Consider the following 16,545-nt stretch of genomic DNA (forward strand, 5'->3'; position numbering starts at 1 on the left):
ATAAAGCCAAGAGTGATGTTTTTGTAATATTTAATTATATATATAGAGAGAGATAACTATTAAAGAATAAAAACAAAAACAATTTCTCCTGAAATTAAAAATGCAGTTGTTATAGGGCTAACGAGGGCATTTAGGATATATATCCTTTATTCCCAATAAATTATGAAAGGTTTAGTTAATTTTAAGTATAATTTAAAAATACAATTCAATATAAAATATTTGCATATACTTAGATCAGATTTTTAAGGATTTGTTGACATTTAATTCACGTACTACACAACTCAATGGTTTAAATTGATTAAAAACAGTTGTGCAGTTGGATGAAGTTTGGATGAACGAACACATTTTTTTTTTTGGAAACCTACACCTATCAAAATAGCCACTCTTTCCATCACCCCCAGAAAGTTCCTTTGTGAAACATTCCAGTCAATTGACACCATTCATTCTTGGAAAACAGTGTGCTTCTTATAATGTGGAGTCATATATCATTGTGTAAACGTACCACAGTCGTTTTCTGATCTTCTGTCAATAGGCATCTTGGTTCATTTTGCTTTGAGACTATTAGGAAGGCTATTAAAATTTCAATAAATATCATTACACAACCTGTCTACGAGTGACTTTTCTTTTCTCAGTTATGTCATGTACACTCATAGGAATGCAATTGCTGTTCATAGAATAAAACGTTTTAACTTTCTTACTAAACTGGCATCTTTTTTCTAAAGCGATTGGCTCATTTTATATTCCACAAACAATGCTTGCGATTTCTAATGACTCCACATTCTTGGAAATTAGATGATGTGTTTCATTTTAGTTGTTTTCAAAAATGTATAGTGGTTTTTATTGCAGTTTTAAGTTGAATTCCTTGAGGACTAAAGCTATTAAGCATACTTTCACATGCTTATTAGACATTTATGCTTTTCTTTTTCTGAAAAGATCCCATTGTTTTGCAATTTAAGTAATGTGTTTTCTAATACATACAGGGTTTAATTATTTTATCAGACAGACGTGTTATAAACAGTTACTTGTTACTTTGTTTTTCATTTGTGTGCTTTTTCTGTCTGTGGTTTGCAATTTCAATTTTTACAAGTATTATGATGGCAGACTGTTTTTGTTATTAAAGATGTCCAACAATTTAAATGAAAAGGACATATTTCCCAGCCTTAACCTACAATATAGTCTATAATTTCTTGAAGAATTTTAACTTTAATGAATAAGTCTTATTGGGGGATTTAAATTCCAAATCTTGAATCATCCTTATTGCTTGGTGTGAGGTAGAGAGGTCCAGACTTTGGGGTTTTGTTTTTGTCGTTGATATGTTCTTCTTGTGTTCCATGTGGGTATTCAATATTTCCAACGTCGTTTGTTGTGGAGAATTTCCTTTCCCCACTTGATTGTTTTAACATCTTGTTAAACAATCATTTGATCATTATATGGTGCTTTATTGCTGAACTCTCTACTGCATTATATTGATCTATATGTCTTTGTATTTGCTAACTGTCTAGTTTATGTTAACAGTTATGGATTAGAATCAGGTTCCACCAAAGGATGTGCTGTAAAATGGGTTGTTTCATTATTAGAGTCAGGATTAATGATGAGTGTCTCTTGAATCAATCAATTTTGAAGTATGAAATAAATTAACAAGCTAGCAGAAGAAAGATGGGAAAAGAGAGATGTTACACCACATGGAAATCTCTCATGAGCACAAGTTCAAAAAGACAAAGAATTTCTTTCTGAGCCAACACAGAAAGAAAACCTTCTCCTAAAATTAGCCTGCTGAATTTTGACTTTTCCAACTAACTGTGAAAAATAAATATCTGTTCATTAAGCCCAACCATTTGTAATATTTCTGTTAAAGCAGCACTAGATAAATAGCATAAGAACTTAATTATAAATCTTGAAGTCATAAACTACCTCATATATTGGTCCGAGACTGTTTTGAATTTTCTGAGATCTTTGTGTCTATGAAAACTTCAAATCACTCTCCAATACACAAAAACAGAACCCGCTGTTTTGTTTGTTCACAAACGGAATCTATAGATAATCTGGAGTATACGTAACACTGACCATATTGATTCTACAAATTACAATGACTCCATTTTACATATCAAATAAAATTTAAAAAATAACTGTGCATATATTTTTGTATATAGAAGTATTTAGAGACACAAATTCATATTTTCTTGTTGATTTAGTAGCCACGTACATCGGTGTACTGGATATCTTCTGCTTTTCTCTCCAGATTTCTCTACAGTGATTTCCTCCCCACTCCACTAGAATATGATGATAACTGTCAAAAGAATTTCTTGTCATTTAGCTTGCGCCAATTTTGTCTAATGGGTACTGTGTGATCCAAAAGACTGTGGGTAAAACGGATGGACTCTCAGGTGCAGCTTGAATAAGTTCGACTCACGTGGGAAATAAATGGAAGTCAGTGTGCTCGTATCCTGGTGAGAAAACTGGACCAAGGAAGAGCCACACAGGCGACTGTACCCAGGGAAAAGAGAACAGCAATTTGAAATTCTATGAGAGACCAAAGGCAAGCAACATGCAGGGTCCCAGTTATTGCACAATGATGTCCTAGTGGTCCATTTAAGAGTTTCTAGTGCATTAGTGTGAGAAGAGGGCCAACAAGTGACTGCAAATGTCGAGAAATAGTCATGGGTATATACCATGGGAAACCATATGGGGCACAGTAAATACAGTTAGAGACCACAGATGTTGGCAGGCAGAAACAAGGCAGGAATGGCTATATCAGAAACTAGACTTAAAGGAAAATAGATGCTCAGGAGCTCTTGAAAGAGCCCTGGTTTTATAGTATTTACACACTGGGCTGCAAGTCCATGGGTCTGCAGTTCAAAATCACTAGTCATTCCATGGGAGAAAGACTGGGTGTTCTACTCTGCTAAGTAGTTAGAATCTGGGAAATCTACCAGGGGTTGCTGTGAGCCAGCACTGACTAGAGCAGGGAGTTGAGGCATTAGATTATGTAGACTACAAATTAGACTTATAGCACGCCGTTGAGGGTGGAGGCTAAATCTGGGCTATGCATTCTCCCATTTCACCTCTTGCCTGATTATCTCTCCCTAGATGGTCTCAGTTCCTATAATCAATTCCCTACCCTTCATCTGGCTGGGGGAATAGCTCCAAAGCTGCCTCTTCAACTTTCTAAAAAAACCTCTTTATCTAATGCTTCTTGTGTTAGTCTGGGTACTTTAGAGAAACAAATTCACAAAAATTCATGTATAAGAGAGAGTTTTAGATAAAGGTTAAGTGCACATCAATAAAATATCCCAACCCAGTGCTGCCCAAGCCCACAAGTCCAACATTAATCCATAATTCTGACACCAACCCACAAAATCCTCCTCCATCTCACAAAACACAGGAAATGATGCTGACAGCAGGAGGAAAGCCGAGTTAGTGAATGTGTAAGCATCTCAGCACTGGCAGGGGTCTCCACAAAGCTGCTCCAGTACCCAGGCCTACATTAGGGTGGTCCATGTGGGTTCTCCTCAGGGATGTGTGGCAGGAAGTGAGCCTTGCCAGCCGAAGCAGGGAACTGGCTAAGGCAATTGCACCCTGGTCCGACCATCAGAAAGCAAGAGACCCGAGAACTAGAAAGGTGAGGCTCACTGAGCCATTTATGCCTCTACCCGTGAATTAACCCCACATATGTTTATCGGTCATGTTGGCAAAATAAACTAACTACCTCACTTCTGTAATTGCTCAGTAAGGTGGACTTCTATTGTCCTTTAATGAACATCACAGGTTTTAAGTTAAAATTAGGTCCTGGTTATTGAGTACTGACTGCACCCTAGAATAAATATATAAAATTTGAATTCAATTTCAGATTTGATATAGTTGGTAGCATTTCAAAATCAAGTTCATCTTTTTCCAATTTTAACTTATATTCCATTTTCCAACCATTTGAGAATAAACATACTCTCACTCTTGTATGCATTGTCCAAGAAGTCTTCTCAATTCTGTGTCTCCTTCTCCACAAGTTGTTTGTCATTTTGTTGTAATGTAGTCTCTTGTGTGTTGTTGTGGCACTGAATGCTATGCCACTGGTATTTCAAAGACCAGCAGGGTCACGCCAAGTGAACAGTTTTTGGCTGTTTCCATGCTAAGAACAGATTACAAAGAAGGAATGGGTTGCCTCTGCTGAGAAGTTAGCCGCCGAAAACCCTAGCTATTACTAAAACATTTCTAGTTACTGAAAACATAATGAATAGAAGGAATATATCAGAGACACAGCCAGGAGATGATGCCCTCTGCTTATAAGATACTCAAAATATGATTGAGAAAGAGCTCCCTTCTCAAAATAGAGTTGACTGTAATGGTATGTATGGCACAAAGTCTTCGAAAGTATAGTCTTCATTCAGGACCCCAACTTGCTTCTGGTGTATGACTAAAAAGGAGAAGAAACAGCTAGAAACATCAATAATTTGAATTTGGTATGAACATAGTATGAATCAAGGGAAATTGGAAGTTGTTAAAAACTAAAAGGAATGCATAAAGATTGAAATTCTGGATGATTGTGAGCTGAAATGGACTGGTATTACATTTTAAATAAGAAAAATATATGTTTTGCTATAAAGGAAAGATACAATCAAGAAGACTGACATTGTATTCATCATCATAGGGAACATTACAAGATCTATCACTGAAGTACAATACTGGCTGTGATAAGATAATGTCTACCCCATACAAGAAAGCAAACATTATACAAATATTCAAATGTCTGTATTAACTGTTAAAGCTAGCGATGAAGTACTGAAGAATTCTACTAAGTTATTTAACATGCAATCAAGATGTCTTAGTAATTTTTGGTGATTGGGAAAAGTTGGAAAAAGGAGGTTGGGCCAGTGGGTGGAAAGTATGGCCTTGGTGGTAGAAATTAACATGCAGTTGGTATGATAGAATTTTGCAAGAACAATGACTCCTACACACAAAACACCTATTTTAAACAACACACACGGTGACACACACATGGACTCCATTGCTTCTATATACACAGAAATGAAGATGACTATCTGAGGGTTGGCATGATGGTGAAGTTCAATGTCAGCAGGTAAGCAAGCCAGGAGCTGACTGTGAAACAGACCATCCATTGCTCATATGAAAGTTCAAGTTGAAGTTGAAGAAAATGAAAACAAATTCATGAGAGCCAAAATACACCTGTGAATATCCCACCCAAATTTTGAGAACATCTCATGAACAGATTTAATGCATTGAACATTAATTAAAGAGACCTGATGAGCTTAGGATGACATTAAGAGCACCATCCATGAAGAAAGCAAAACATTGAAAAGACAGCAAAGAAAATAACAAAGTGCATGTCAGAAAGTCTCTGAAACTTGCTCTTCATTGCAGAATACCTAAGGCAAATGGGAGAAATGATGAAGTAAAATAACTGCACAGAAAATTTCAAAGGACAACTTGAGAGGATGGAGTAAAATATTATAATAAAATGTATAAATATGTAAAATTAGAAAATTAAATACATGCATGTATGCACTCGGTCTTCTCCATCATGTCTTCCAACAAATGTTGTAGATTTGATTTCTGTGTATTACATCTAGAGAAGTCCACAAATCTTATAATGAAGAAAAGAAAAATTCAAGCCTCGGGGTACAAGATTAAAAGATTCTAAGGGGAAAATATTGAACAATACATGAACTATCAAAAGAAGTTGGAAAGAATATACAGTCACTGGACCAGAAAAACCCAGTTGACATTACACCATTTCAAGAGGTAGCATATAAGTAAGAGGCCGTGAAGGAAGACGACCAAACTGCACTGAAAACATTACCCCCACACAAGTCTCCAGGAACTCATGGAATACCAACTTCCATATTTTAACAAGATGATGAAGGACCAAAAGCCCTCCATTTTTATGCCAGGGAATTTGGAAAACAGCTACTTGGCCAACTGATTGGAAAAGATCCATTATTTGTATCCACCTCTAAAGAAAAGTTATCCAGCAAATGTGAAAATTATAAAGGAATATCATTAATACTACATCCAAGTAAAATTTTGCCGAGAATCATTTAACAATGGTTACACTAGTACATTGACTGGTAGCTGCCAGGAATTCCAACTGGATATCACACTGCTTTGAGAGTGCCAATAAATGGTGTCCTAGCATCACCATAAATTTACTATTCTAATGCCCTCCTTGTGTCTTATGACATGTATTAATCTGGTAGGCATCGTTCTATCTTTGTGGATGAGTGTTGTTGAAAGTCTTACCATATCACCAATCTCCATTGCTTGTGTAGTGTCCAGTCACTTAAGAGTTTAATGTGTACAAGTCAACAATGAATATGTTGCAGCCTCAAGCCTACCTATACTTGTATAATTTCCTTTCCTCAACGGTGCCTTACATTCTATTCTGCTGGCTAAAATAATGACAGTATCATAAAAAATACATTAATCTCTAACAGAATAACATAATAGTCTCTATAATAAAATGATAATGATGTATCTAAAGTGAACCAGAGACATATAAAGGCCATAGACATATGAATGGATTTTGGTCTGGCACTTAATTCTAGGTATAATCTAATAACAACTAATTCCTTGTTTTTAAAAATCATTTTATTGGGGGCTCATACAACTCATCACAATCCATCCATCGATCCATTGTATCAAGCACATTTACACATTTGTTGCCATCATCATTTTCAAAGCACTTTCCTTGGTATCAGCTCCCCATCCTTCCCTTCCTCATGAACCCTTGATAATTTAAAAATTATTATTATTTTTTCCATGTCTTACACTGACTAATGTTTCCCTTCACCCACTTTTCTATTGCCCATCCCCCAGAGAGAGAGTTATAGGTAGATCATTGCTATTTGCTCCCCTTTTCTCCCCACAGCTTCACTGTCCCCTCCTAGTATCCCTAACTCTCATTTTTGGTCCTCAGGGGTTTATCTTTCCTGGATTCCCTGTGTTTCCAGCTCTTATCTGTACCAGTGTACATCCTCTGGACTAGCCAGATGTGTAAGTGGAATTGGGATCATGATAGTGGCAGGGAGGAAGCATTAGAAGTTTTATGTTTTATTGGTGTTATACTGTAACCTGACTGGCTTGTCTCCTCCCTGCAACTGTTGTGTAAGGGGATGTCCAGTTGCTTACAGATGGGTTTGGTTCCCCACTCTGCACTCCACCTCATTCACAATGATATGGTTTTTTTTTGTTCTTTGATGGCCGATACCTGATCCTATTGACACCTCAGGATCATCCAGGTTGGTGTGCTTCTTCCATGTGGACATTGTTGCTTCTAAGCTAGGTGGCTGCTTGTTTATCTTCAAGCCTGTAAGACTCCAGAAGCTATATCTTTTGATAGCTAGGTTCCATCAGCTTTCTTCACTACATTGCTTATGCACCCACTTTGTCTTCAGCAATTGTGTCGGGAAGGTGAGCATCATGAAATGCCAGGCTAATAGAACAAAGTGCTCTTGCTTTGAGGGAGTACTTGAGTAGAGGCCCAATGTCCATCTTCTACCTTGAAACTAAACCTATAAATATATGTACATAGATATATTTCCCTATCATCATATATAAATATATTTACAAATGTACATGCCTGTATTTAGACCTCTATAAATGCCATTTGCCTTTTAGATCTTTCCTCTATTTCCTTTTACTTTTCTCTTTTCCCAATATCATTCTTAGCCTTCATGTAGGGTTCAGTAATTTCTCAGTTACATTGCTCTTGATCAAGACCTATGAGGCCACCTACAACCTCCTTGCCATGAATTTTAGATCACTTGTTGTTCCCTTGTCCCTGGGTTTGTTAACACACACTTCCTTTTCCCTGCCTCCCCCTCTCCCATGTCCCTCCCAGAACTGTCGGTCCCATTGTTTTCTCATCCTAATTGTTTATCCTGTTTATCTCATCTAGACACATGCACAGAGATATGATAAGGGCCCTACTTGATACTCTACCACATGAAAAATATATGGGTGCTATATAACAGATGTTGTTGAAGAATCTAGAAAGTGCCTAACTCTTAGAAAATATATCATCTAGGTTCTCAAACAAGCAGCTACCCAAGTGAAACAAACTAAGTCCACATGGAAGAAGCACACCAGTCTGTGTGGTCTACAGATTATATATTTAAAAATACAGATACAAAATAGGGAATGGTATCAGAGTTTAAAATGTGAACATCATTCATGTTTTAATAGCTGTGCATGACAGGGGCAGCCCCAATTCCATTTGTAAGGCCCCCACATGGATTCAGCCTCTGGTGAATAGTGTATAAGCTTGCTATAAAACAGAGAGCATTTGTAAAATCCATTATAGCAGATATGGTTATGTTCAAATGTAATGCTTTAGCATTGGATCGTCCTCGATACATTTTAAAGTTGTAATATATTCTGAATTGTTTTTGATTAAGGTTTTACTGTTATGTCTAGTTATCGATGTTGGGTGTTTGCTTGTTTGCCCCGCATTTAAGCTTTTAAAATTTTTCTGTAGATGAAATCAGGGTAAATAGAACTATGGATACAGTTATTGGATTTATAATTGCCTACGGACATGGCAGGGAAGAATAGGAGGAAATGGGAAGTTAACAATGAGTATTAGAAGAGAATGTTCTGAAGTAGATTGTGGTGATCACATTACAAATCTTATGATTGAATGATTAAATTGTATGATATTAGAAGTATATGAAAATAAAATTATTAAAATTTAAAAAAAACATAAATAAATAAAAAGAACCAACAGTTCTGTCTTGAGAGAAACACAGACAAAATCCCCCTCAAGGCATGAAGGGTGAGGGTTCATCTCACATACTGGACATGTTATCAAAAGAGATCAGTCCCCGGAGAAGGACGTCATGCTTGGTAAAGAGACAGGGCCTGGAAAAAGAGGACGACCCTCTCAGAGATACATGGGCACAGTGGCTACAACAATGGGCTCAAACATAAGAACAGCTGTGTGGATGACCCAAGGCAGGGACGGGGTTCCTTCTGTTGTACTTAGGGTCGCTATCATTCAATTGACTCAAAGACACCTAGCAACAACATGTCCTCTCCTAGTATGGTACAGAAAGTTTCTTCACACGGTACCTAGCCACCGATCCTCTGTAGAATTATACTTGCTCTTCAATTAAAAAAAAATCAACCAACACAACTCTTTTATAACCATGTCTTTTCCGGTCAATTTCCCAAATTGGATGTTAAGGTACATATAGATAAATGATAAGAGGTTATTTTGACTTTTGCAAAGCCAATGTTTAATATAATTGTTGACACATACGTGGTATTGAATAAAAGGTGATTGGACTCTACTTAGATTACCTAAATATTTTCATGAATCCTGTAACACTGTTTTAAAAATCATCCATGGGTCCTGACTTATTTGCTTATTTGTTATTATTGGACAACAAAGTAAATTTACACATCTTTAGTCTATATAACTTAATCTACACAGTTTACATAAATAGATACATAGAATTGTTAAGGTGTTGCATTGCCAAATTTGAAAATAAGAGGAAAAATGTTTTAAGGAATATTTAATAGCAATATAAAATAGTGCTGATGAATCATAAAACATGTATTTCCATAAAATGTATAAATGCACAAACACCCAAGAATGATACCAAGATTCAAATAGTGCAAGTGACAAGGATGGAAATCAGATTCCTGCCTGATTGTGTTCATTGAAGCTTTTATGTCACTTCAGTGCCGGGATCAAATGCCAATATAATTATTTGTATTCAGTATCCTTAAAGTACTTCTAGAGTTAAGTTAGACACACATGTACTTGAATTATTACCTTAAACAGTAGCTTACATATTTCAAAAGTTCCATCAATGTCTGGTTTTTATTTTTGCAATTTTAAAAAGATAATTTTGCATCTAAAATTTTACTGAGACTATAGTATTCAGGGAGCAAAGTTTCACTTGATGTTATAAAACACACTTTTTAAAAGCCATATTTTGGAGTTTGTTTTTCTTGTTCCTATGAAATGTCAATATATTTCTGACAAAGTAACTTTAGTTACAAAATCACACTTGAATGAACACTCGTGTTTTTTATCAATTACCTGCAGAACCTAATAAGAGGAATGATGCCAACAATATCAGAATGCTATCCAAAGCTGGAAAATATCAAATAAACTCCTTGAAATATATATATGAAATTCAACACAAATTGGTTTAAATAACATATTTCCACTATGTCAAAATTGATATAGACTCATAGGCTGTCAGAGTTGAAAATGATTTAGATGAAATGCACTCTTTATACAATTAATAGGAACTGTGCAAAACCATCAGCCACTCCTTGAGGAAAAGATGAATCTGTCTGCTCCCATGAAGAGGTATCGCCTCAGAAACAAGCAGAGGCATTGCTGCTCTGCCGGGAGGCTCAATATGAGCCAGAATCAACTAGATGGAAGTGAGTTCAATCCTTCAATCTTAGCTAAAAAGAGAAGCCATCTGATCTTTCCACGGAGGACAACTAACCGCAAGATCAGCAGCGTTAAGTCAATAGGCTCTCCAATCTTTTTACTTCAGTATTATTTATAGTCTCAGAAACCCACAGAGAATTGTGCGTCTGTCTTACAGCATTGGTATGGGTTGGAGTCAACCAAATGACAGTGAGTTTTTGTTTATTTGTTTGTTTGTTTGTGACAAGGGAATAACTATTTCATTTTAATATAAAACAAACTTCGGAATTTACCCTTATTGTTATGAAAGCAGTTTGTGTGCATATAAGTTCTACACTTTCTCTCCTGTAAATGAGGCAGAGATTCTAAGTCTTAGGACACAATGTAAAACTTAAAACATTTGAAGATAGATATTTACTCCTGTTTTCCAGTAAAAGAGACTGAGTTGTTTTTTGTGTGTGTTCATGTGTGTTTTAATACATGAAGTTTTAAGATGTTTCACCATCTTGACTCCCATCATCAGGAGTTCTTATATTCATGACCAGTTTTTTAAAATTCTAAATTCAGAAATAATTAAAATATGTTCAGTGTGATTTAGGATTTGTTTAGTGTATGGAATATGAAATAAATAAATTATTAGAAAGTATCCAGTTGAACATGAGTATAGCTCTTTCAGTGACCTTAATTATTCAAGAATATTTCACTTAGGGTACAATCAAGAGAGATTTTTCTAAGAGGTCTCATAACAATTCAGTGCCTGTGACAGGTGTTATTTGTATAGAGGACACTTAATATAAATAATGATTAACTATAACTGGGATTGAAATACAGAGGTACAAGTTTAACAATGAATAGAAAACAGAAACATGAACACTTCAGAATTTGTAAAAACAGATTAAATAAAATGCCTTGACTACTACTATAACTGGGTAGCACCCTAAGAAATAAGTTCCCCTAGGTTTGAGATCCAGAATATGTTAAAGAGGATGTAGCCAGAGCTCATTGAATGTTTAAACATTTCTGTTTCTCAGTAATAAACATTTTTGCTGCTAATCCACCCTGTAGGGTTTTAGAGAAAAACATTCATGTGACTGTGTCTCATGAAAGAAATTCCACTTCAAAACCAGCTCATTGGTGTTCCAGAGACTTTCTGGTCCCCTGAGCACTTCAGACCATTATGAAAGTGTCTACAACATAAAATCTCTTTACTCTCACCATAGCTCTGGTGGACATAATAGTTACAAATAAATTAAGTATGTGCTTTAGGGGAAGATGCCTGCCCTCTGAAGAAACCAGAACTCTGTTAAACTCTATTAATAAGGAGAGGCAGAAAGGACTGTTCCTGGTGCCTATGGACTAGAAAAGTCACCAAAAGATGTTTCTGTTCTCCCTATTGCTTCCCTGTATTTTCTGTTAGTACAAACACTTGATCTATGTTCTCCTCCAAGCAGTCTGTGGTAGTTACATAATCTCTTGTAAACTTGAGACTATTAAGTTTGAAGGGGTGCTGTTTACCTTGTCAATTAGGTTGCAGTTTGATGACCTCATTTGGAGGTGCTAAGGAGATAAATAGCTGGCTGGAGGCAGCAAAAACTCACTCCCTGAAAGGCATGCCTATTGAAAAGTCACATGGAGCTACGCTAGAGCTTTGGAGCTGGAGGAACCATATGGAGACCCACACCAGCACTGAGATGTTTTCCCTGAATCCACAAGACTTCACACCCATTGGTCTGTGATCTTCCTGCAGTCAGCATCATTGCTTGTGTTGCATGAGTCTGAAGAGGAATTTACAAACTGGTATGGGGCATATGGGCTAATTTCAGACCTAAGGACTTGCTCTGGCCTAGGCTGTGATGGTTTCTTAATGTGCAATTGTTCTTTGACATAAAACTCTTTCTTATACACATATGAATGTCTATGAATTTGTTTCTCTACTCTACCCAGACTAACACATTATGAAAACAGGAGTGGGTTACTAGAGAAACAAGTCATGAAGATGGAGAGTGGATGCTTACTTGGCCTATGCCTTACGGTAGTTTTTCTTCGTTGGCTAGCCAAAGGTCATATATGGCCATGCAGTTTACTGGATTGTTTTCTGCAAAGAATATGGAAAGTTAAATTTTGATTCTTTTCCTTGGTTGTAGTCTTTGGTAATTCCTCTTTAAAATGGAAAAAATGAATATGATTAATGTATATTTTGAGCACGGGGCCAAAATTGCTGTTTGAATTTCTCAGAGATCCTGTGGCTTAGTGAAAATGTGTGACAGAAGGTCAAAATAGCTGACAGAAAGCCTGGTTCTTGCTTGATACTATCAGAGGCCTAGTCTCATATTTTGGTTCAATGGACTAGTTTAGATAAGATATGCTAAATAAGGATTGAACTTGACTGCTTTAAGAATTGAGTTTAGGATTTCATTCTACTTTGTTTATACTGATTTTTTTCTGCTTACTTTATTTCTATAATGATTGATAGAAATAATTATTGTGAAGTATGAAAATAGAGTGTATAAGGCTACTTTTCTTCAGCCATTAAAATTGGATCAATAAATGGGTTTAGCATATGCCTGCGAAGAAGACTCTGAAAAGATAAGCCTCACCCAGTGTCTTGAGTGCTCAGGACATTCAAAAGTGAAGAGACTTGCCTGGGGATGTTGACTGAAGAAATAAAAGGAATTATTTGGATTTATGAATATTTAACTAGTGTTTTTTACCAGAAGCTGAAGAAACTCTGGAACACTGAAGAAACTCATCTGTAGGACTGAACATTAAAAGGAGCCTATGGCCAGGCTGATAAGCTGGCTAGGTGACACTGGGAACCATTTGTTGAGTGGAAGTGGGAGAAATGCAGCAATAAAGAGATGGGTTGAGTCTGTCCAATGACACTCGTGGACCTGGTTTACAGGGACAAGAAGAGAAGATGAGAGAAGTTTGACTGATCTGAAGTTCATGACCTAGCACAAGGGGACTAGAGTTATTGAGAATTTGTGATGGGGCCATGGTCTAAAGGCAAGATATTTGAGCCTATGAACTGGTGTATGTTGATGCTGACTTTATGGATGGCCTGTCCTGATTTGATTTTGCTGATGGATGTAGACTTCACAAGGTTACAACTCGAATCGAGATTCTTCACATCAAGAATATGATTGTCTCCTCAGAACACTGGGTTGATGTATGTGAGCAGTATAAAAATTGGATACCCAAATGGAGAGGATAAAGGCATGAAGTGGTTGGTTTACAAACTTTCATCGGTGCTGGAATATATTCATAGGATTGTAGGATTAAGGTGTAGGTGTTCGCACAAGTATGGAATAGGTTTGTTTTGTTCACTTATTAAATGTTATATTTAAATTAGTGTGGCACATTTTTGAATTGTATGCATTTTGGTTTTATCCTGTTAGGTACAGACATAATATTATTAGTGTTTGCTTGAAAATTATATATGGCTCAAGAGTTTTGTCAGAAAGTGTCAGTGTGACAAAAGTAGTTCTCTGGTGCTTGCATAAGCTGGTGTCACTTTGAGACTATTAAGAGTGAATGGGGTGGAGTTTATTCTGTCAATCAGGTCACAGCTTGACCTCATTTGGAGGTACTAAGGAGATAAATAGTTCGCTGAAGGCAGGACATGCTCATTCTCTGCTGAGTACTCCTCATCACAAGACAAATGGAGCTTCACTAAAGCCTTGGAGCTGGAGGAGCCATGTGGACACCCACTCCAGCGCTAACACGCTGCCACCACCACTGGATCAACAAGACTTTCCACCCACTGCCCTGTGACCTTCCTGCACTTAGCATCATTGCATGTGTTGCATGGGTCTGAAGAGGAATTTACAGACTGGTATCAGACATATGGGCTAATTTCAGACTTACGGACTTGCTCTGCACTGGGCTAGGATGTTTTCTTAATATATAAATATTCTTTTATATAAAACTCTTTCTTACACACATGGGAGTGTCTATGAATTGTTTCTGTAATCTATCTGGACAAATATACATTCCTTCACTTTAACTTGTGAACACTGTACATTGCAATGGACAGTATAAAATATGTGCTGAAGAAGACCTTGAACTAGGGGGAAAAATGTATACCATAAGAACCAGGCCCTGAAAAACTACTACACTCCAGAACTCAAGCATTGGCAAAAACATGCATGCTGCAAGAGTTGAACTTTTCACAAGACACCCTAGGACTCTGTAGAAGCTGAAAACTTGGAGCCGGGCAATGAAGAAACTGTGCTTACTGAAGAATCATACTGAGTAGAGTAGAGTAGAAAAAGGTAGACAAACTCATTTTTTCTTCAATGTTTCTCCAGCATCCTCTATTAAGAAAATTTCATATTGCTGATAGTCAATAAAATGTATATTTTGTACTGGAAAGTGATAATACATTGATAATTATTACCCATAGGACCATAACTGTCTGATAAATTCAAATCTTAGTAGTCAAATTTCTACATTTAAGTCAGCTTCTTTCACAACCCAAATATTCATGTTAGAAGAATACGATAATTAAATACTATATTTAAGCATAAATATATACGACATACTAATATGTGGTTGTGGTTGTTGCTGCTGTTGTTGTTAGGCACCATCAAATTGGTTGTGCTTCAAAGTGACCTTATGCACAACAGAATGAAGCACTGCATAGCCCTCTACCATTCTCACAGTTATTCCTGCACCCGAGTCCATTGTGGCCACACTGTGTCAACCCATCTCCTTGGAGGTCTTCCACTTTGCAGCTTCCCCTCCACTTTACCAAGCATGTTGTCCTTCTCCAGCAACTGGTGTCTCCTGACGATTGTCCAAATTATGTAAGATGAAGTCCTGCCACCTTTGCTTCTAAGGATCACTCTGTCTACACTTCTTCCAAGAGAGATTGTTTTTATTTTTTCCCTTTTAGCAGTCCATGGTACTTTCGATATTCTTCTTTCAATATTCTTCCCAACACCACAATTCAAGTAGATTGATTCATTTTCAATTCAGTTGTCCTTATTCAATGTCTGTCACGTGCAAAGTTAATGAGCAAAGATACTGTAGATATGCTCATAATTGTAGAATAGATAAGGCAAATGGAAGAAATAATGAAGTCAAAGAACTTAACAGAAGAAAAACATATTATAAAGAAATCTGCAGAAAGCTCATTTTAGAAAATCCAAAAAATAAAAAAGCACTCAGTATACCTTCAACTGAAATAATATTGAGATTCTACAAAGCATTCGACAAGACAATAAGCGTCAGAAAAAGATGGGGAGGATACACGGAGGCACTGCACCAAAAAGAGCTAGTCAACATACAACCATTTCCAGAGGCAACATGTGGGCAAAATCCTGTGGTGCTGAAGGAAGAAGCTCAAGCTATACAGAAAGCATTAGCTATAAACAGAGCTTCAAGAGTTGATGGAATATCAATTGACGTATTTCAACTAGCCGACAAAGCATTAGAACTTAATATTCTATGCCAGCAAAATTGGGAGGCAGCTACTTGGCAAACTTACTAGAAAAAGAAAACATATTTGTACTCATTCCAAAGAAAGGTGACCCAACAGAATTATCAACATATAGAAGAGTATCATTGATAACCCACGCAAGTAAAATTTTCCTGAAGATCATCCATCAATGGTGACAGCAGTACATTGATAGGGAACTACCAGAGGTTCAGTCCTGATTCAGAAGAGGACTTGTAACAAGAGATATTATTATTGATGTCAGTTGTATCTTGGCTGAATGAAGAGATTGATAGAAATATGTTTCTTGCATTGTATTGCCTATGCTAAGGCATTCCACTACATGAACCATAATAAATGATGGATGGGTGATGCAGAACCTCTAAGTGGATCTAGAGGACCTGGGGGAGCAGAAAAAGAAAATACTTCATGGTTTAAATTCAGGAAAAGTGAGCATCAGGGTTGGATACTCTCACTACAATTATTCAATCTGTATGCTCAGCAAATGATCAGAGAAGTTGGATGTGTTAGGGTTGACTAGAGAAATTCATAGACACTCCCATGTGTATAAGAAAGACCTTTATATACAAGAGCAATTGAATATTGAGAAAACATCCCAGCCCAGCCCAAATTAAATCCATAGTCTGATATTAGCCCATATGTCTGATACCAATCTATAAAAACCTGTTCTGATTCACAA

This window comes from Tenrec ecaudatus, chromosome 11 (genome assembly GCF_050624435.1).
Source record: "Tenrec ecaudatus isolate mTenEca1 chromosome 11, mTenEca1.hap1, whole genome shotgun sequence".
Classification (NCBI taxonomy): Eukaryota; Metazoa; Chordata; class Mammalia; order Afrosoricida; family Tenrecidae; genus Tenrec; species Tenrec ecaudatus.